This window comes from Thermobia domestica, chromosome 9 (genome assembly GCF_964235325.1).
Source record: "Thermobia domestica chromosome 9, izTheDome1.hap1.1, whole genome shotgun sequence".
Classification (NCBI taxonomy): Eukaryota; Metazoa; Arthropoda; class Insecta; order Zygentoma; family Lepismatidae; genus Thermobia; species Thermobia domestica.
Genome location: NC_137462.1, coordinates 75,839,171 through 75,854,607, shown reverse-complemented (window position 1 = coordinate 75,854,607; position 15,437 = coordinate 75,839,171). Strand labels below are relative to the sequence as shown.

Sequence of the window (15,437 nt, the reverse complement as noted above, 5' to 3'; positions counted from 1 at the left end):
CCATTCCATCAGCTTTCAAAGGGCCTTTCCTAGTAAGATAGTAAAATCGACCCTTGATCCAAATTGGGTTGCTATTGACCCAAAAGGTTACCCTTGACATAAAACTACCTTTTTAAAAAATTCACCCCCTCCGTTTACCGAATTATCGTATTATACATGCTTAAAATTGAATATTTTTAAATTTTGGTGGGGGTTGTCGAAAAATTTTGAAAGTTTCACGATACTATCTAGATGTAAATGTGCAATTTTTTCAAAACCATCAATGCGTATTTTCTTTATTTATTTGCGTGTTGAAAATTTCAAAAAATTGTAGAAAAAAATTTTGGAGAGGACACGTCGCTGACTTTTTGGTTAAAAAATTTGTTATAGCCTTGCGTACAACATATACTTTTTCCAGGGCCTGAAAGTGATGGCAACATTGTCAAAAAGAAATAAAACTGAAAAACAAATGTGTTTTTTGCACAGTTCTCACCATTTTAGGGCCCTCAAGGTGAGAACCCCTTCAAACAATCCGTGATGCTGTACAAAACTCAGAGGTATGAAAGATGATGCCGAAAGAAGCAATTTAAGGGTGAAAACGAGTGTCCGGAAATGCGTCGTTTTGGAGATAGGGGCCGCCGACAATTTGTCACAACGGTACAAAAATGGCCTTAACTCGAGAACGAAATGTTGGATTAAAGTCCAAAGTAGTTTTCCATCTCAGTGATTGCCTTATCAATAGTAGGCAGAAAAATGTCTATTTTATATTATCTTTAGAAAATTCGTTTTGTGCCTCCAATGAAGGAAGAGATTCATCCAAAATGAATTTGTGATATTTCGATGGCGAATGTCCAGTTAGTTTTTACGAGGAACACCTATTGTCTATCTGTTTCCGGCTCTGAAATTTTAAGACCATTTTCTTTGCATATCTCCAAACATTCTTGATAAATTTGTTCGAATGTTATTCGTCGAGAGTCATATTCTCTAGAACTCATCTTCGAGAGCGTTTGTGAACTAGTGAATCTACAAGAATCAAACCTTCCGACATATCTTCATCTACTTAAGGTAAGGCGAAGCTCAAAGTTATAGCATGGCAGCAATCATTTCAAATTTTACCAGCCCGAAAACATTCCCTTTTGTATAGATTACACTAAATTACCAGATGGAATGATGGAAGTAAATAAATATCACAAGTTCCAGATTTGGTTTAATACCACATAATAATATAAATAGTTGTTTGGTATATAAACTGTATTAATAATAATAAAAAAGTAAAAAGTGATGGACAAGAACAAATATTCTTAAGAGACAAATGTCTCACAGTAACAGTAACTGAGTTCTAACAGGACATTGATTTGCAGTCCCAGTCCACTTTAAATTTTAAGCCTTGCTGTTGAAGCTTAAATTTCACTTTAAAGTAAATTGCCAATAATTATCATGTATTCTTAACATTTCCGAAAAATGTCCCGATTTCACAATCTGAAAATATGGTAGCATAATCAGTGACGAAACCAGACATTTGACGCCTAGGGCAATTTTTTCTATTAGCACCTCTTTCATCTACATCAATAAATACATAGACTCACGGGGCAGCTGCCCCGGTTGCAGCCTCTTGGTTTCATCTGGCCGTAGTTCAATTAATTTTGGTTACTTTTACCCTTAAGGTCTAAAACTGATTAATGAATTTGCCTTTTCTTCATTAAAAGGATGAAGTTAATACTCTTTGAAGCAGAAGGAGGAAATATTTTTCTTTCCCTAACATCAAACAATATCAGAACAGACATTTCAATGGGAACTCCTTACAGCAAAAGAAGTATATGTGGCATTTTTCTTTCTTTCGTTTGTTTACCTTCACTAGTTTCTTTTTTTTTTTTTTAATTTGACGTGAATTCAAATACACACACACTTCATACCCACACCGAATGACCAAATCTCAGCGGTAGAACATCAGCTTAAGATTAGGAAGATGGCTTGATCGATCCCTCGTGGGTAAATATTTCGACTGAGGAGTTTGTCAAGATTCTTCCTCGGTCACTAGGGAAATTTTTATGGCCCTATTGACTCATTTCCCTAATTTATATCTCCTGAGCTTCGGATGTTTCAAAGACTTAAAATAAATTCAAATCTACCTTAACGTTTCTATCCTGTAGTCGATACTAAATTAATATTGTTAGTTTTGAGATTAGATTTGAAGGAGGGGCATTAATTAGTATATCCTATCGAAAATTATGTCATAATTGATTTACTGTTCTGCATAATTACTACAATGTAATTTTATCAGAAATGCTTAATGCTTAATTTTCTCAGAAATGCATACTGTGACAAAGAACAAATATAAATCTGTGATAAAAGTGGGTATTTACTGACTGAACTTACTGAATGGAATATCTGGAATATTGGGAACTTATATATGGCCCAGTCCCACAAACTCCTGATATCTCTTTGATTACTAAACATCAGAAAACGGGATGATAGCCTACAACCTGGTCACGGAAGTAACTACCACTTTTACACAAAATAGCATTACTGCTACGACCAAGTTGTATCATCTCGGTATCTTACCTTATGCTTAGTAATCAGGAGATTATAGCACTGTTCTGTTATAAACTTCGGAATTTCTCTAGTATGAGCAGTTTTGGGATTAAGCTACAGTTAAAAATCGTTTAAAGGAAAATATTTCTGAACGATTTATAAATAAAGAATCACTGGTTTTTGTTAGCCTGGTCATTTCCCCAGACTTTAGTTAGTACTATAGGTTCACCAAGCGCTGACTCCGGTTACAATGTATCGCTAATCGCTAGTATCGCTTGTTAACATCGCAGTAGAAGGTTTCTACCAGTGTTGGGCAAATTTCAATTGAATTAACAATTAACAATTAATCTGTAAATTTAATTGTTAATTGCAATTAACAATTGAAGTAAGTACTGGTTAATTGTTAATTGCAGTTGGCCATTAATAATGGACAATCAATTGCAAGTAACCAATTGATTGAAAGTAATTGCACTGGAAAGTAATTGCAATTGAATTCAGTCATTCAATTGCAATTGAAATTAATTGGCAATTAATTCAATTACAATTGATTTCCACAGCAATTACTTTCAATTGATTGATCAATTGCAATTGATTTTCACTGATTAATTTTCAACACTGTAGTTCAACTAATGTAGTTAAGAGAAGGCGTGGGACAATGAAAACTTCAGCCATGAACAATTGACTCACCACCCATCGTGACCTACGACCCACCGTGACCCACTCTGACCCACCACCCACCATGAACCACTCTCACCCACTGTGACCCACAGACCCACCAAAACCCATTGTCATCAACTCTGACTCATGATTCACGCCCTCTTCTCTACTGACTAAAGAGTTTAAACTTGTAATAAAACAAGCTTATAAAATTATCACTCATGGGAGTTTGAATTTCTACGATCAATCGCTCAAGCACCGCTTCATTACAATAACGGCGGATCTGACCTTACTAATATAAATAAAATTAAGTGTTTGTGTCTGTCTATCTATCTTTGTGCGGCCTGTGAACCCGACGAGTGGGTCGAAACTTTTCAAAATTTGGTCACGGGTAGCTTGGTCTAGGCCCCAGATCAAGACGAAGAGTTTTTCTTTTTAAATTTCGAACTAGGGGGTCTCAGGGGGACGTTTTCCGGGACCGACCTAGGGACCAGACAAGTTGACTGAGAGTAACCAAATTTTGGTCACGGGTACCTTGGTCCAGGTCCCACACCAGGGGAAAGCGTTTTTGACAAAATTCGAAACAGGGGTCTCAGGGGGGCGTGTACCGGGACATGTAAAAGTAGTAGAAAATGACCGATATTAGTGTCGATTTCATAGTTTTCGCGGTCGCTGAGATCAATGGTGAAACTCCGACGGAATTAACTTCCAAATTCACCCTATTCGGCTGCGGTCCGGGGGCCAACGGGGAGGGGGAGGGATACCGAAACGTAAAAGTAATCCAAACTGGTCGATATTAGTGTCAAATCCATAGCTTTCGCGGTCGCTGAGATCAATGGTAACACTACCATTAGCGATGACTTTCAAATTCATCCACCGTTGTATGCGGGCCTTAGGTCACCAGAGGGAGGAATTCCGAGACATGTAAAAATAATCGAAAATGACCGATATTAATGTCAAATTCATAGTTTTCGGGGTCACTGAGCTCAATGATGAAACTTTCATTAGCGATGATTTTCAAATTTAGTCATCATTGTATGCGGGCCGGGAGTCACCGGGGGTAGAGAATTGCGAGACATGTAAACTAATGGTGGCAAAGCGGTTAGCGTACGCGCCTTTGGCGTGGGAGGCCCGGGTTCGATTCCCGGCGGGAGCTCATGTGGTTCGGATTCCACGTTAATCAGTAGGTCCACGTCTCATATAGCCTCGCTGCTGAAAAGGGACGTTAAACTCAAAATCAATCAATCAATGTAAACTAATGGAAAATGGGCGTTTACTTTCACATTTAGCTTCCATTAGCTAAGGAACGGAGGCATTATAAAGAGGATCAAGAGACATGTAAAAATAATCCACAATGACCGATATTAGTGTCAAATCCGTAGTTTTCGCGGTCGCTGAGATCAATGGTGATACTTTCATTAGCGATGATTTTCAAATTTAGCCATCATTGTATGCGGGCCGGGAGTCACCGGGGGTAGAGAATTGCGAGGCATGTAAACTAATGGAAAATGACCGATATTAGTGTCAAATCCATAGTTTTCGCTGGCGCTGAGATGAATGGTGATACTTCCACAGGCGTTGACTTCTAAATGCAGCCCCCATCGGCTGCGGGCCAAAGGCGTTGTTCTTTGAAAATTGGAACCAGAGGATCATAGGGGCTTTTACCGGGATATGTAAAAAGTAGTAGAAAATGGCAGATGTTAGTGTCACATTCATAGTTTTCGCGGTATCGGCTGGGGGCCAGAGGTGATCTTTTTCACAATTCGAACCAAGGGGGTCTGAGGGGGCGTTCACCGGGACATGTAAAAGTAGTAGAAAATGACCAATATTTGTGTCGAATCCATATTTATCGGGGTTGCTCAGATGCATAGTGACACACCCGATAGTGTTTACGTTCAAATTCAGCTTCCATCGACCTTCCCAATGAAAACACATGTACGTTGTTGGATATATATTCACACAAAATATATCCAATTTTAGAAATGTTTCTTAATTGTTCTCCCGTTGTTCAGTTTGTTTACATTGATAATTTATCTGATCCGTGCGAAGAACGGGCATAACAGCTAGTACGAAATGGTAAAGTGTTTGTCGTGGACCAAATTACAATGAATTCAATTATATAGATAATTATTATAACTATCATTGATAATTATTTCCTTGTTGAATTATAGATACTTTTCAGTTGAAAAAAGAATAAAATTTGAAAGTCCCAAATCAACGTAAAAGAGACCAACGCAAAGGAAAAATGTATAAAATTTTCCATATAATTAAACGTGCCGTACAAACTTAAAATTTCCATGTAATTAAGCTAAATTTCCATTTTTGTGTCGTTTTGTGAGTTTATTTCCACGTTTTGTGCGTCACCGGAAATGGGTCAATGTTATCCTACAAATATGGCTTAACAAGTTAATGCTGTTCCGTCAGGAACGATTTCGAGGTCGTTTCCTTCACATCGTCTTGTCGTGTTTTCTACCGTTTTCTAAGCCTATTTCCACGTTTTGTGAATCAATGGTAGTGGCTCAAAATGGGCATTCAATGTGGGAAGAAAAATGACCCACTCTCCCACCAGCAACGAATTTCAAGGTCGCCTTTTTCACAATGTTTAGTGCATGTTTTGTACCGTTTCTGAGCATATTTTCACGTTTCGTGCGCCACCGAAAGTGGGTCAAAGAGGACTTACAAATATGGCAGAAAAAGACATATTCATCCCACATTCAAAGACCATTTTGACCCACTTCCACTGATGCACAAAGCGGCACAAATCATGCATAAAAAATGTGAAGGAAACGACATCGACATTCGATGGTGATGGAACAGCATTAAGTTACTCCGCTATACTTGTAGGCCATTTTGACCCATTTTTGATGTCGCACTAAAGTGGACATAGGAAAACAAAACGGTACAAAACAGGCACTATAGAATGCGAAAGAAATGACATCCAAATTCGATAGTGGCGGAATAATGGCTCTTTTTCCTCACATCTTGATGGACCATTTTGACGCATTTCTGGTGATGCTCAAAACGTGGAAATAGGCGAACAGAACGATACAAATACATACTAAACGATGTGAAGGAATCGTCCTCCAAATTCGTTGGTGTCGGAACAGCATTAACTTGTTTCGTTATATTCATAGGTCCATTTTGACCCACTTCCGGTGAGGTACAAAACAGGCACTAAACTATGCGAAAGAAACGACCCAGAAATTCGATAGAGGCGGAACAGTGAGCCATTTAACTCCCACTTTAAAGGCCCGTTTACCTCACCTCGGGTGATGCAGAAGATGAGAAATAGATGCAGAAAACTTTAAAAAAAAAAAAAAAAGTACTAAGCGATGCGAAAGAAACGATCTAGAAATTCGATAGTGTCGGAACAGTAGATCATTTTCGTCACACTTTGGAGGCTAATCTTGACACACTTCTGGTGACGCACAATACGTGGAAATGGGGCACAAAACGGCACAAAACAGGCATTAGTCAATGCGAAAGAAGGACCTCGAAATTCGGTAGTAGTGGAGGAGTGAGTCATTTAACGTCCACTTTGAAGGCCCGTTTAACTCACTTCCGGTGACTCACAAGACGAGGAAGTAAGCACAGAAAACTTTTTTAAAAAATAGTTACTAAACGATGCGTAAGAAACGATCTAGAAATTCGATAGTGGCGGAACAGTGGGTCATTTTCGTCCTACCTTCGAGGCCCATTTTGACCCTCTTCCAGTGACGCACAAAACGTCGAAATAGGCGTACAATAGGGTACGCGATGTGAAATTAACGACCTCTTAATTCGATAGTGTCGGAACTCTTTGTCATTTTCGTCCCATCCTTGAAGCCCATTTTGACCTATTTCCGGTGACGCACAAAACGTAAAAATACGCGCTCAAAACGGCAAGAAACTGGCACTAAACGATGTGAAAGAAGCAACTTCGAAATTAGTTGGTGACGGAACAGTGATTCATTTTCGTCCCACCTTGGGGACTCATTTTAACCTACTTCCCATGACGCACAAAACGTGGAAGTAGACACACAAAACGGTACAAAACGATGTGAAGGCAACGACCTTAAAAATTCATTTGTGGCGGAACAGCAATAACTTGTTCCGCCATATTGGTAGGCCCATTTTACTCACTTCCGGTGACGCACAAAATGTGGGAATAGGCTCACAAAGCGACACAAAACACGCAGAAAAGATGCAAAACAAAGTACCTCGAAATTCGTTGGTGGCGGAACAAGTTAATGACGCCGTGAGCACCAATATAAGTATATACTGTAGCTTTTACCATCAAGGCTGAGAGCTGTACGGTCTAATAATTTTAGCTAAAGTAGAAGCCCAACCGGGATAGTGATGTCAACCGGCTCGGCTCGGTTCAACTGAGCGAACAGCTTGAGCTGCCTTGGTTGGGATGACCCATCGACTGGGCTCAATTGAGCCGATGGCTTGAGTCGGCTCGGAAGGGACGAGTCATCGACTCGGCTCGATTGGAGCCAATGGCTTGAACCAGCTCCGTTGAAACGAGTCCATAGTCTGGGTTCGAGTCAGCTCAACTGAGCCGATGGCTCGAACCGGCTCTGTTGGGGTAAGCAATCAGCTCGGTTCGGTACAGCTCGTGTGAGCCACTGGCTCGAGCTGGCTCGGTTGGATGAGCTGTTGGCTCGGCTCACTTCTCTGTTCGGCTCGATAAGTTAATGAGCTGTGAGAGAGCCCCTTGAGTCGTTAACAACCCTAAACCCGGGTCGAGCAGTTTTGAACATGTTTGGCTGGAGTCCTATATCTTTTAACAATTTTTGTCTCGAGCCCGAATACTTGCTCCTCCTCAACTCAAACCTAGAACCTCGTGACTGATGTCCTTGCCTCCTGAAGATTTCTTGACGACCGAGATCGACAGTCAACTAATTTTTAGTATTCAGATACAAACCGCCTATATTCCATGTTTATACGCGGGGTTATAATAATAATTAGTTATAGTAGTAGTAGTAGTATCATGGATAATTATATTGTCTATGTAGGATACTTGAAGAGAGTAGTACTTGGAACTACACAAAGGATTTGTCTAGTTTTGGCTCGACTCAACTGGAAACTCGATCCGAATTGAGTCGTGTTGGGGAAAATTTTTCGAGCCGAGTTTTCGAGTCGAGCTCAAAGATGTCTGCTTCGAGTCGAGTCGAGTTTTAAAGAAAATTCGCTCGAACTCGCTCGTGCCCATCCCTATTGTATGCATGACGGGCATATACAATTCTTTCGAGGGGGATAGAATCATAAATATAATATATTTTTAAAATGCTTGGTTTCACGGCTTTCTTCCCAGGGGGGCGAAGGGATAGTAGTTATCCAGCATTTCTTATAAGTACCTTTTTTGAAATATGTAAAACAGTAACAAGTGGACAACACAATATACACATATCTTCTTATCTTCAGTTTTAATTGCTGATTTCAATTGCAATTAACAATTACAATTAACAATTACAAGTTTCAATTGTCAATTGCAATTAACAATTAAATGTTTCAATTGCACTCTTTGCAATTGAGAATTAACAATTAAAAGTTTCAATTGCCTGGTGACCAATTAACAATTAACAATTGACGAAAAATTAATTGCAAATTTTATGATTGAATTCAATTGCAATTGAAATCAATTGCCAATTACAAATTGAAATCAATTGCAATTGAAATCAATTGCAATTGATTTTCAGAGCAATTACTTTCAATTGATTGATCAATTGCAATTGATTTCAATTGATTTTGCCCAACACTGGTTTCTACAAAGTTTGCAACGGCCAAGAGCGTTAGGAAAGAGGAGAACCAGTATCAGTAGCAAAGAGCAGGTGTTAGAGATGCAAAAAAGCCGGCTTTTTTGAATCGATGGTTTTTTTGCACATAAAAAGCCGGCTTTTTTTTGGGAAAAAACGAGAATTTTGGACATTTTGGCTTTTTTTCATTTTCATGATTTTTCTGTTTAAATAGCTTTCTTATAGTATACCCTAAAGTTAAATAAGATTTCATGACCTAAACGCCATATTTCGCTCTGAAATTCACCATCATGATGAACGTAGTATTTGAGGACAATTTAAATAGCTATTTAACTTTATTTTAACTTCTGAATTATCGACATTTTTTCTTCCCTAGATCATTTCTTTTTAGTCATCCGCATTTCATTTCTTAGAGCTTAGTACTCTAGCTTCTAGCACATAATTAAACTTAGGTTTTTCAATATATCCATCAGAGCGTACTTCTACATTTCCGTTTTACTGTAGCTGTGCAATGATTTAACAATAATCTTCCGGACACAACCTCGAATACCATTTGATAGAAATAATCAGTATCGGATTTAGAAAAATATTTAGGAGGATTTTTTTCTGAATAATTCTGTTTGGTTTTTCTAAAAATTCCTAACTTTTATTTAAGAGGAGCTTAAGTTTATGAGTACAGGCACAACAAATATTTCGTTTCGTTTCTATATTCAGCTGTAATCTTCCAGATACAATCTTGAAAAACACTTTATACTGATAATCAGTAGCGGATTTAGACAAGTATTTTGAGAGGGGCTTTTCTTATTAATACTTAGTTTTTCTAAAAATTCCTAATTTTTTTATTTGAAGAAAGCTTGAAGTTTATGAGTAAAGGCAAAACTAATATTTAGTTTGTTTTAGAAATTCCGTAATTTCGGGGTAGAGGCTTCAATCCGAAAGACATCCCCACACTAACCTTCTTCGCAAATCCATCACTGCTGGTAATTAGTAATAACGAAGATTTAAAAACGATTAGAAAGGAAGTCGGCCAGGACACACAGTACACGCACTATCTCTACATTCACAGATGGAATTAAGAATACTTTTGTCAAAATGGTCGAATGCGGTGTTGAATCCCGGACTTCACGATAGAAGCGCGAAAACTAACCACTCACTCATGTTTGTTGTGCTTAACTTAAATATATTCTCTCTCTCTCTTTTTCTCTATGGCCACAAAAGCTCTCCATTGACTTCTGTCCTTATCCAATTCAATCCAGTTTCTATTCTGTATTCCTATTTCTGCTAGATCCATCTTAATATTGTCCTCCCATCTGGGCCTACGTTTTCCTAATCGACGTTTCCCGATTGAATTTCCAGTTAAAACTTCGAAAGCGTTCCTACTTTCTTCCATTCTGGCTACATGACCTGCTCACCTGAGCCTCCTAGACTTGATGACTCTAACGATGTTTGGTAAACCGTATAAATTATGTAGTTCCTCCTTATGCAGTTTCCGCCATTCCCCATTTCCGTTCCTCTTGGGTCCAAATATTCGTCTCAGAATTCTATTCTCAAATAATTTCAGTCTGCGTTCTTCACTCAGGGTAAGCGACCATGCTTCACAACCATAAAACATAACAGGCATGATTATCATTTTATATATTTTAAGCTTTAAATTCCTTGACAGATTTCGCGACGACAAAATATTTTGAACTGAATAATAACAAGAATTTCCTGATTTCAGTCGACATTTAATTTCTTTGTGGGTATGATTTTGGTCTGGTAATACTGATTCAAGATATTTGAAAGTATCCACTGTGTCGAAAGTATTAATTGATATTTTAACGCATTCATAATTTGCCATATTACGATCCTTGTGAACTTCCTTGTATTTAGATTTCTCTGCATTTACTCATGTCCCTGCAAGCGTTTAATAAGGCCTCTGCATTTCTTTCGATTGTTCTCCTATTAGATTTACATAATCAGCATACACCATAACCTGGTGAATACCACTCAACTCTAGGTCCTGCTTCCTATGTTTGATTTTTCTTATAGCGTACTTCGGAACAAAGCTGAATAATAACGGCGACAACGCATATCCTTGTTTCAGGCCAATCTCGACGTGGAAGCTCGTATTTTTGTACTTGGACTTTACTCTGGGATTCATTTAAACATTTGATAAATCTAGCTTTTTCGGTATTCCAAATTCTGTAAGAATGTTGTACAATGTTTCCCTCCTAACCGAGTTGTAAGCCTTTCTAAAATCAATAAACAGTTGATGTACTGGGTAATATATTCCCATTTCTTTTCGAGTATTTGTCGAATGGTAAATATCTGGTCGATTTCGACTAAATCCACACTGATAATCTTCAATAATTTCATCTGCGTATGGAGTCAATCTTATTCATTGAATGTTAAGAGAAATGCCTCGATAATTATTACAATCAATTTTGTCGTCTTTCTTGTGAATTGGAACAGTGATTGATTCTTCCACTCTTTTTAAATGTATTCCATACTTTTTTCTTTTTTGTAAAAAAAAAAAAAAGTTTCGTAACGATTTGTTGAATTTTCTTGTTAAAAATTCAGAAATCTTCAAAACTGGATAAACCGTGATGGTGGTTTTACTTATATTCTACAGCCTAGGAAACCATACGCTCAGATGAACCGTCTATTACGTATATGATCCATGAACAGATAATTCGATACTTTCCAGATTCTGAACAAGCTTAAGGAACAGTCAGTGTATTACAGAATTTGGAGCTTTACCGATTTTGCAGATCCAAAGCATCTGATAGGTGGTAACAGATTATTACGTATGTGATCAATCAGTGAAAAATTTGTTCGAAATATTCATACAATGTAGATAAAAGTTAAAACTTAACTGAAAAATTTCAAGAATGTACAGAACCACCCGAAACAAAGTTCTTTATGTGCAGATTTCTCTCATGTTTTTTTTTTCTTTATTTTGCTTCAAAAAGAGGGTGTATGATATTTTAAAGTAAAAACACTACGTACAATTTTGCTAGTTATTTGTGTATCATTTTTTTAAAGTACTTATTGTATATAAAAGGTTAAAATATTATTACATATATTGGTTAATCCTTTGGAATTCATAATGTCAATATGTTAAGAATTTTATTTTATTTTTTTTTTAATTTATGGTTTATTTTCGAGGTTTCATATTATTATCTGCATCAACCACTAGTTAAATGACTTTTTTTTGTTGTAGAGAAGCGAAACAAAGTCTGCACTATCAGTTTAAAGCAAAATTTTCAAAAAAGCCCAAAATTTCCCAAGCAAAAAAAAAAAAAAAAAAGAAAAACCGAGTTTTTTTCCCAAAAAAGCCGTTTTTTTCCGAGCCCTTGCATCTCTAGTAGGTGTTGGTAGTATTTAGTATCTTAATTTTCTCGAACGATTGGGAAACGAACAACAGAGAGAATGACAAAATAATAAAAACTTTTGCTCTCTTCTTTTACTGTATAATAAACAAGACGGCTCGATATTAAGATTATTTGATAATAATAATAATAATAATAATAATAATAATAATAATAATAATAATAATAATAATAATAATAATACCAAATTATTCAATGGATGCTATGCATTTGTTCTATGTCGCTGTAATCAATGCAAATTAATTACTTGGTTTACGAAGACTTCTTTCGTCCAACACAAGTGTAATATTTTACAGCAGTGTATGCTATTTGTAAGTAAGCATCTCTTATTTTAGTATGACTTTCAACATCGAAGCGAATGAGAATACCAACTGATTATGCTTTTTTTTTCTGGTTCTTCGTCGAAAACAAAGAAGATAAGCAGATAATGTACAGAGGTTAAAAGGAACGTTCAGATAGTGAGGTCAATGCATGCACCTTACAGATTTCGAAGAATTAGATCTTCCTGTACTACCAACAAAAACGAGCCTGGGCCTTTTACTCGGAACGCAGACTAATAAAATAACCCCAAGCAGTTTTTTTTTTAATTTTGTTTACTAAAAAAAAACAGATGAGAAGGAGCACTATTAGAATTCAACTTTTTGCCTTTCACCACAAAATGTACTGTCATTGAAAATCGACTATCACACACACACACAATTTAGTAGTACTATACAGGGAAATAAGTCCTTCGAATTAAAGTAGTTCTCCTAACAATGGGCAGAGCGCAGCACTTAACTGAAGACGAGTTATTTGCCATCTACAGGCAGTTGGATAAAGTTGTTCATGCTTACATAAGACTATCAGGGAAGTGCATTTCACTTACAGCTCTATGAAATGAAAAGTGTGTGTGTGAAAATCTTGAACCAGTTTTACGTCCATTAGTATGCTCTAGTTTGATTAATAAAAGTGATTGTTTGTAAAAGAATGGGTGTAATTAATCATTTGTAGCCACGGGCAGGATGTTGTTGGTCAGGCAAACTCACATAGTTTGGGATCGAACTGAGGATCCGTCGCACCAGAGGTGAGGGCTGTATAATTTTTGTGGTTTTTGTTTCTGTTGTTGTTCAACCATACTTTAAACCACAGAGCCATTAGTGCCCCTCTTTCTGAAATATAAATGTCGACAGTTTATAACATGTCTCTTCTGCGATTCACATAACTTTTATCTACAGTAAACACTTGTATTGCGTTGGGCAGGGAGAATCGCACGCTACAACCGAATTCAGAGCTATGTCGGCAGTAAGATACAAGTAGAATATGTCTCACTGTAAGAAGTGGGCCAATTTGCGTTACTATTAGACCTAAACACGCCACTGTTAGAAGAAATAGAACAATACATACAATCTGCAACTTAATAATACATATTTTTCATATACAGTACCGTACACAAAATAGATAAACTCTGGGAAAGACGGTAGAAAGGATCACACGAAACACACACATTCCCATGTATGGGTAACGGGATATGGATAGTCACCGTTAAAATAACCATTAACGGTGAAGATGTTAAAGGATTAACTGCACTAGCAAACTCAGCCGAGATAATCCTTTTAGCTGTTTATTAAAAAAAAAGCTCAAATAATACCGCACATATTTCCATGTATGGGATATATGATATGAATAGCCACAGTTAAAGCACAGGTTACCAGTGGCACCGATTTCTGTATAGTTTTGGGATTTGCATTCATGTTTGTCAGATATAATCTAAAAAGTCAGTCATTAATAATGATTTTTTAGTACAAATACATCGGCCCAAAGAAAATGTCTAGGACGGTTCGCGCCATCTCACCCCCGCAAGGTCGACATCATTGCCGGTCACTATACATAGTCGATCTAATTATCTACTGAAAAAGTAGAATTGAGAAGAAAAAATATCTTATTCAAGATTTATCGTAGAATAACGGACAGACGTACTAATATTGTAATCTTATAAGGCCTAGTAGCGTGAGTCTAATAACCTATTCCAGTAGAATAAAAAAAAATCATGAGATTATAAAGAAACGACTAACTAACTAACTAACTCTATGTCCTATGGAACCCGGAGGTTCAAAACAGCGTTCACAAAAGCTGTCCACTGACTTCTATCCTTAGCCAATTGGATCCAGTTTCTACTTTGTATTCCTATTTCTGCGAGATCCATCTTAATATTGTCCTTTCATCAGCGCCTATGTCTTTCTAATGATGGTTTTCGGATTTTGTTCCCAGATAAAACTTTGAAAGCGTTCATACAATCTTTCATTCTGGCTACATGATCTAACCACTTGAGCCTCCTAGATTTGATAATTCTAAGAATGATTGGTAAACCGTATAAATTTTGCAGTTTCTTGCTATGAAGTTTCCACCATTCCCTATACCCGTTCCTCTTGGATCCGAATATTCGTCTCAGGAAAATGAACGACATACTTTCTAATAAGGCTATCATAAAAAAAATAAAATAAATTTCCCGATTTTCTCAAAAACTGGAGATGAGAATTTACACTCAAGAATGTTATAACGGTAAGCAAGAAAGTTCTATCGCTCTTTGCGGAGGTCTGTGTTCAATTGGCCCGCACACCGTTAGTTGAATACGAATGGAGATAAGGCGAAAGTCAGTTGTTAGTGTAGGTATATCCAGCATACTACCTGGTTGTGACAGTTCAGTTATACGTGAACATGGGATGTAAACAGAGCATCATAAGGGCGTGTATACTGTACGAGTTCAATCTTGGTTCAAACGCCACTGCAGCGGGGCGGAAGATATGCCAGGCCTTAGCAGAAGGTCGTTGATGCTGATGGGGACTTTTTTTAATCTTTCAGGTACGTCTTAAGTGACATATCGATGTTCGAAGGTGGTGGGTGAAAAAGCGACAGAACTTTCTTGGTTACCTTTATATTTTGATCAGTATGATTCGGTATATAGATTCATATGTACATAATGTTAAACAAGAATTAGAATGAACAAAATTTTGGGTTATATTTCATAAAGCATACTGTATACTGCATCTTGAAGTTGTTATGTTCAAAAGCTTAATTACTTTATAATTCAGTATGAGATTTATCTTAATTGATGGCGTAGTTATCATATAACATTAATTTTCAGGTTTACAGAAAATAAAGTTTTTTTTTTTTTTTT

The 15,437-nt window shown here is 37.1% G+C and overlaps 1 protein-coding gene across 1 annotated transcript in view; it reads left to right on the top strand.

Moving 5' to 3' along the window:
- Positions 1-15,437, top strand: part of LOC145694026 (beta-glucuronidase-like) — a 58,044-nt gene that overhangs the window by 23,339 nt on the left and 19,268 nt on the right. The window lies entirely within an intron of this gene.